The sequence below is a fragment of the Littorina saxatilis genome, linkage group LG11 (assembly GCF_037325665.1).
Source record: "Littorina saxatilis isolate snail1 linkage group LG11, US_GU_Lsax_2.0, whole genome shotgun sequence".
Taxonomy (NCBI): domain Eukaryota; kingdom Metazoa; phylum Mollusca; class Gastropoda; order Littorinimorpha; family Littorinidae; genus Littorina; species Littorina saxatilis.
The window spans coordinates 3,544,265-3,550,945 of NC_090255.1; the positions used below are offsets into that span (position 1 = coordinate 3,544,265).

Below are 6,681 nucleotides of genomic sequence, written 5' to 3' on the forward strand. Positions count from 1 at the left end.
TATTGAGACATCACAGTCACGTAGACGGGGAATCGAGACGAGGTTGTGGTGAATGCGTGGCTGTGTGTGTGTGTGAAGAGCGATTAAGAGAAAATGAATAGTCTTTTATGTTTTTTATTTGATCGACCTTCTTAGGATTATGGAGTTTTATGCACTGCCTTTTATAGTTAACTAAATTTTTGTATTTGAAATAGTCCACTGTAGTCGGTGTAGGCCTTAAGCTTTTTCTTTTTTTTTAATCGTTTGTCCAGTATTTAATTTAATTCTCTATTTTTGTATGAACTCAAATGTTTAGTGTTCTTAGTATTGTCTTGTTAGCCTAAGTTCTATTTAATCAGAGTATGTTTGCGTGTGCTTATACCTAGTGATATTGTAAAGCGCATAGTGCTTTTAGTTATGCGCTATAGAAATCTCCTTAATAAATAAATAAATAAATAAATGACTGGACCGATGTTAATGAAACTTCACATGAGAGTTCCTGGGTGAATTTTTGTAATGATGTCTTTGATAATGTCATATTCGGCCTTTTGTGAAAGTTGAGGCGGCACTGTCACACCCTCATTTTGTTTAAAAGCCTTTATTTTGGTCTTGCATTTCAGATTGGAGGCTTGAATTTGGTCATTAAACATCGGACATTTCTAATTCAAAGTGATTTTTATAAATCGATTCAAACTTGCTTTTTCTTATTCTTCATCGTTTTCTGATTTCAAAAACATATAGATATGTTATTTTTGGATGAAAAACAAGCTCAGAAAATTAAACATATGAAAATTCTGATTAAAATTAAAAGCTATACGATATACTGGATTGTCACTTTTTGAGCGTTAACCACATAGATATCGGTGGTATGAACATATCACCGCGACCGCTGGGTATGAAACTGACACAGCAATTAAGTATATATTTCTGAAAAAAATGCAGTGCAGTCAATTTCATTCCGTGAGTTCGAAGGGTTGACTAAATGTAGTAATATCGCTTCACGCAATGTTTTTTTTAAGAACAAATCAACGTACTGATCAGAACCTAAACACTCTTCGATTGCTACCAGCTTGTACTTATAATTACTTGCATAGTATGCATTTGATTTTATGAATAACCACATAATTATGTATGCTCTTCATGCCTCATCTTCATCATCATCATCATCATCATCATCATCATCATCATCATCGTCATCTTTATCATCACGTGCTGAAGTTTTCTGACTTTTTAACTTTTTAATTTTTAATTTTTCAATTTTATCATTGTGTGTCTGTGCGTCCCAAGGACAGATTGTAAGAAAAGGCGTAGCCTTAAATCTTAATCCTTGTTAAATAAAGTTCAATTCAATTCAATTCAATTCTTCTGGCTACTGACGTGAGTAAAAAGAAAAAGGGTACAGTAAATGTGTTTGGCATAGATAAGCTTGTGCCATACTTTTTGAACAGAAAGATCTCTCTGAGTGGTTAATACAAATAGTTTAATTCTTCTCAATCCAAAATATAACTGTTGGCAGAAAAGGCAACGTATTATACCTTTCCTGTTGCAGTGAATTACTACCAGCACGATGACAAGGATGAGAAATCCTCCCACAGCACCCAGCACGGCAAACAGAACAACGGTTTTGTTGTCATTTTCTGGGGAAAACAAAGCCGCTATAGACACACAATGTGACACTGCATGCACCATTTCAGCAGGTGAGATATTACCACCACACAAAACTGTTGCTCCCTTTGCTACCCCCCCCCCCCCACCCCCTACTTGACAACTACTGTATGCCACTCGTTAGCGTTAACTGAAATTTGTCTCTCTTAATCTCAATTAAATTTAAAATGTACGGAATTTGCAGAAATTGCACGCAAGCATACAGAGTTGTAAGTAACATAATCTGTTCAATCCCCGCAGTTCGGTTGCAATATCTTCGTCGACAATGCCCTGACCATCTTAACCAGTTTACAAACAAACCAGAAGCAAAAACAAAAAAAACCACACACAAAAAAGCATGGTCTTTTTACATGTGTTTTTGTGTAAGGAGGTTGTTTGGTTTGCTTTTATTTTAGACATGGGACCTTAATATCTCTATTTTTCGGACACTTCTGTTGCTGACCACATTTGTTTATCTATGTCTTAAATGCTGATTTTGACTAACATAAACAAATATCTTTAGCTTGAAATTTTAGATTCCTACAAAAATCGTTCGTAAATTTGTGTAAACATTTCATGTTTGCGCTCTTTGAACATATTCGGAACCCGAGACAGCTGCACTGAATCTGACAATCCAAAGAACCGTTTTGTCGGAAACTGCTCGGAGGAAGTCAACAATTAAAGCTGCAGACAGTCACCACAAGCCATTTGAACATGACTGTCAACAATGACCAACGCATGGAAAGTGCTATAATTGTTTTGCTAGGTTTATTATCTAGTCACAGTGTTTACAAGGAAGAAAAACAATGCTTTATCAGGCCCATTGTTGGTAGCAGAAAATCAACCATTATAACAATATCCTTCCCTCAGCCGCTATATTACCACCACCGATAACAACAACAACAACAACAACAACAACAACAACAACAACAGCAACAACAACAACACAATATCCACCACTCACTCTCTATCACTACCACCACCTTCAACAACAAGCAAAAAACCCAAACATCAGCAACAACAAAAACAAGCAAACAAAGAGCGTCCAAATGATTCACATTGTGAAGAAGTAATGCAGCACGACAAAGAAAGAAGAAGGAAGTACATGATCAGCAAAGAAACCGCACAGTTCTCTTTCCTTGAGCAAGAAAAAAGGCTTGAATTCTACTTGTTTTGAACACGTACAATGTGATGTCTTAATTGTTCTTATTAATCACCTGACAGTCACACGGAACATAATCTCGTGAACCTTTACCTTAATACTTGTCTTTTTTGAAAGCCGACTTGGCAATAGTCTTTTTGAGGATCCCTAATTTAATCTGGCTTCCCGCAAAGTGTGTTTGTTCCAAGCAATTGGTTTTAAGATTAAAAAGAATCTGCTTTACTTCATTGTCTGAAATGATCACTGGCTACATAATGACTGCATTATTTGCATGCACGCTTGTGTGTGTGTGTGTGTGTCTGTGTGTGTGTGTGTGTGTATGTGTGTGTGCGTGTGTAATGTGTGTGTGTGTGTGTGTGTGTGTGTCTGTGTGTGTGTGTGTCTGTGTGTGTAATGTGTGTGTGTGTCTGTGTGTGTGTGTGTGTGTGTGTGTGCCAGTGTGTGTGAGAGAGTATGTGTGTGTGTGTGTGTGTGCGCGTGTGTGTGTGTGTGTGTCTGTGTGTGTGTGTGTGTGTGTGTGTATGTGTGTGTGCGTGAATGTGCAATTTTGTAAATGAAAACATAAATAAGTTAAGGGAAGGAAGGAAGGATAAAAGAAAGAGAGCAAACAAACGGCCTTGTTGCAACTAGTTCGGTGACAGGTTGAATTACAATAACATTGACAGGCTACCGGTAGGCCTATACCATTTGAAACTTCTTGGTAGTCATCTTGGATTGACACCCTCCCAAATACCTCCCTCGCTTCAACGATGCTTTGGTCTGGTGTAAATCCACGATGACCACCTCGAAATTTCAAATGGAAGCCTATTAATGTATAATTAAAACACAACAGGATAGTATATAACCTAATCAAAAGCAGAAACATATTAAATGAAATTAGCTACGTAAGGAAGACTGTTTAATGTATTGTTAAAGTTTGTCAGATAGGTTGACTCTGGTTGTTATAGGTTTCGTCATTTTTGTTATTTTCCTGGAACTGGAGGTGGTCCATATTAGGAGTCAGTCCATATTAGGGGCCCTTCTCTAACAAAACAAGTAAATTCAGTACCGTAAACTACCTTGAAAACGCCCAGTATCGAGTAAACGCCCACCCCCTACTTTGGGCCGAAAGCTGTGCGTAGGGCATACTACCTAGTAAACGCCCACCCCCTACTTTGGGCCGAAAGATGTGCATAGGGCATACTACCTAGTAAATGCCCACCCCCTACTTTGGGCCGAAAGCTGAGCATAGGGCATACTATCTAGTAAACGCCCATCCCCCACTTCTTGATTAAAGATGTCACACAAATTATTGTTGGAATTTGTTTTGTTAGTGTTTGTAAACTTCCGCATGCGGTGCAGAGTATTCATCCGAGTGTATAATGCCAAGATGCTGTTATAAAGGCATACTGTTGATTTATACTCTCACCGCAGTGCAGCTGAGTAATGAAAGAGAGTTGACAAGGTTTTCTAAAGTTTTTGATCACGATATTTGTTTCAAGAGATTGTCCCTCGAATTTGATGGCTTGAATCAGTGTAACTGCAGACCTGGGTCAATCTTTTCAAGTTGGCATTATCTTTTGAAGTTATACATTTGTTAACAGACCATAGAGCAGCAAGATTTCCTTCGTGGCCGGGAATTGCTTGCAAAATTCCTTGTGTGTGTGTGTGTATGTGTGTGTGTGTGTGTGTGTGTGTGTGTGTGTAAGTGTGTGCGCGTGTGCGTTTGTGTGTGTGTGAGTGTGTGTGCGTGAGCGTTTGTGTGTGTGTGTGTGAGAGAGAGAGAGAGAGAGAGAGAGAGAGAGAGAGAGAGAGAGAGAGAGAGAGAGAGACAGAGACAGAGAGACAGAGAGAGAGAGAGAGAGAGAGACAGACAGACAAAAGGGGACTCGTTTTGCACATGAATTTGATGACACGATTTGCGGTCGCTGAAGGTTTGGCCAGCAGAAAACAGGCACTCGCAGAGTTTGTGTCAAAAAGCCACAGGCTCGGTAATACCTGAAAATCGACCCTCGGGAAAATTATGCACGATATTTAGAACTCGTAGTGTGTAACCTATATGTTCTTATTTCTGCATCTTGTCAATACCGAGCTATAGCGACAACAGACATACAAGACGGACAGGCAGACAGACAGTAAACATGTACCTGGCTACCTCGACTTCAATATTGTGTGTGTGTGTCCTCTGTCTGTGTGTCCTCTGTCCTCAACATCTGGTGTTATTGACTGAATTTCTGTAATAATCTATTGTGCAATTCTTCTTGCGTGATGACACGGGTACTGATTTTTGACGTTATCTTAATTACTAATCAAATATGAGTCGGTGGGGGGGCTATAAACAACAGCAGCTGCGCTCCGTGCAGATTGTGGTGAATATATTGTTGCGCAATACATCAAGCGCGCGCAGACAAACAAATCGATCGAAAAGTAAGCAGTAATTACTTTTTCAACGCTGGCAGAGAAAATGATTGCAGCTACTGGCAGCTGCCGGGCCGCCATTTCGCTGTGCCCCATCCCACAGCCTGGCCAGTGTACATTCCAGTGGTTGTGTGGCACACTGGGCGTCTTATATCTTTCGCTGAATAAGATCAGCTGGCAAGATGTTTGTGTGTCATGAAGAAACTATTAAGGAAATATGTAATGGTCTGCTAGTGGGGGTATCTGGTGGGTGGAAGGGGGAGAATGATATATCTTACCGCGTACTAAATGCCTGTAAATTATGTACGCGTTGCTTCATACGTTACACTGACGAAGAGAACAAAACCGGGCGCACACTCACAAATACACACACACACACACACACACACACACACTGAATTATAATCGCGGAGATGCAATATGCCCTTGGCATTAAAAGCTCTGCATTCGAAAAGATCTCACACACATATTTAATGGGCCCAAAGCCAGAACTAGTCGCTTTCGCTCTAGCTTCAACCCCCCCCCCCCCCCCCCCCCCCATGCTGTACTGACAACTCCTGTAGAGAAGACGTTGTAATATACTGTAGTTATAGGATTGGGGGGGGGGGGGGGTTCTTTTGTTACTTAGTCCTTTCACTGCATTCCATTACTGTTCTCATAACTTGTGATAGTGTAAGTATGTGCAATGTGGAATGGTCCTTATTTTTTAGGTGCTTGAGTAGTTCTGTGATGGTAGTAGTTTTGTGCAATGTGACTCTAGGTTCAGGTGCTTGAGTAGATCTGTGATAGTCTGTTAAGACTGTTGTTTTAAACTGTCTAACTGGCTAGATTATGATTATATAATTTTATGTGATGATCTGACTAAATGATAATAATTACGTGTACTATTTACTTTTAAATGGATTATAATTTTTAGGTATTGTTCTAGTATTCACTAATGTTGCATTGATATTACTGGCACCCCTTTTAAACTGATATGGTTTTTACCTTTACAAGGCGACGATGTGAATTTGTGATGTAGATATGTGGCTGGTTATGTGTGAGTATGTTAATAATTGTGTGTGTGTGTGTGTGTGTGTGTGTGAGTTGTGTCTGTGTGTGCATGACAGTGTAATGTACGTATGTATGCATGCATGGTGATGTGTGTCTGCATATGTGTCTGGTTGGTTTTTATTGTATTTTTACCGTGCCGTGCCAAGATGAAATCCTTTTGCAAAATTGGTGAATAAATATCTTGTATCTTGTATCTTGTATCTTGTATATGCCGGTTGGGTACCACATGAACCCAGTGACGGGGATAAGAGGGGTAGGGTAGAGAGGTGCCTGAATATACGTGAAAACATCAGCAATGGCTAGTCCCAGTCAATACGGAATATTGTCAGAGGTGACAAAACCTGTGTTTAACAGTTCCACCCTGAAACCAAAAAACTGTCGTCTATGTGGGTGTTTTCAGGTGTCCCAACCCCTGCCAAGTACACAGAACATTAACAAGAAGCACT

At 39.7% G+C, this 6,681-nt stretch overlaps 1 long non-coding RNA gene across 1 annotated transcript in view; it reads left to right on the top strand.

Moving 5' to 3' along the window:
• The first annotated feature begins 1,522 nt into the window (after nucleotides 1-1,522).
• Nucleotides 1,523-6,681, top strand: part of LOC138979425 (uncharacterized) — an 18,860-nt gene continuing 13,701 nt past the window's right edge. The window contains exon 1 of the long non-coding RNA XR_011460020.1: nucleotides 1,523-1,676. This is a non-coding gene — a long non-coding RNA (uncharacterized lncRNA). The remainder of the gene's footprint in view (nucleotides 1,677-6,681) is intronic.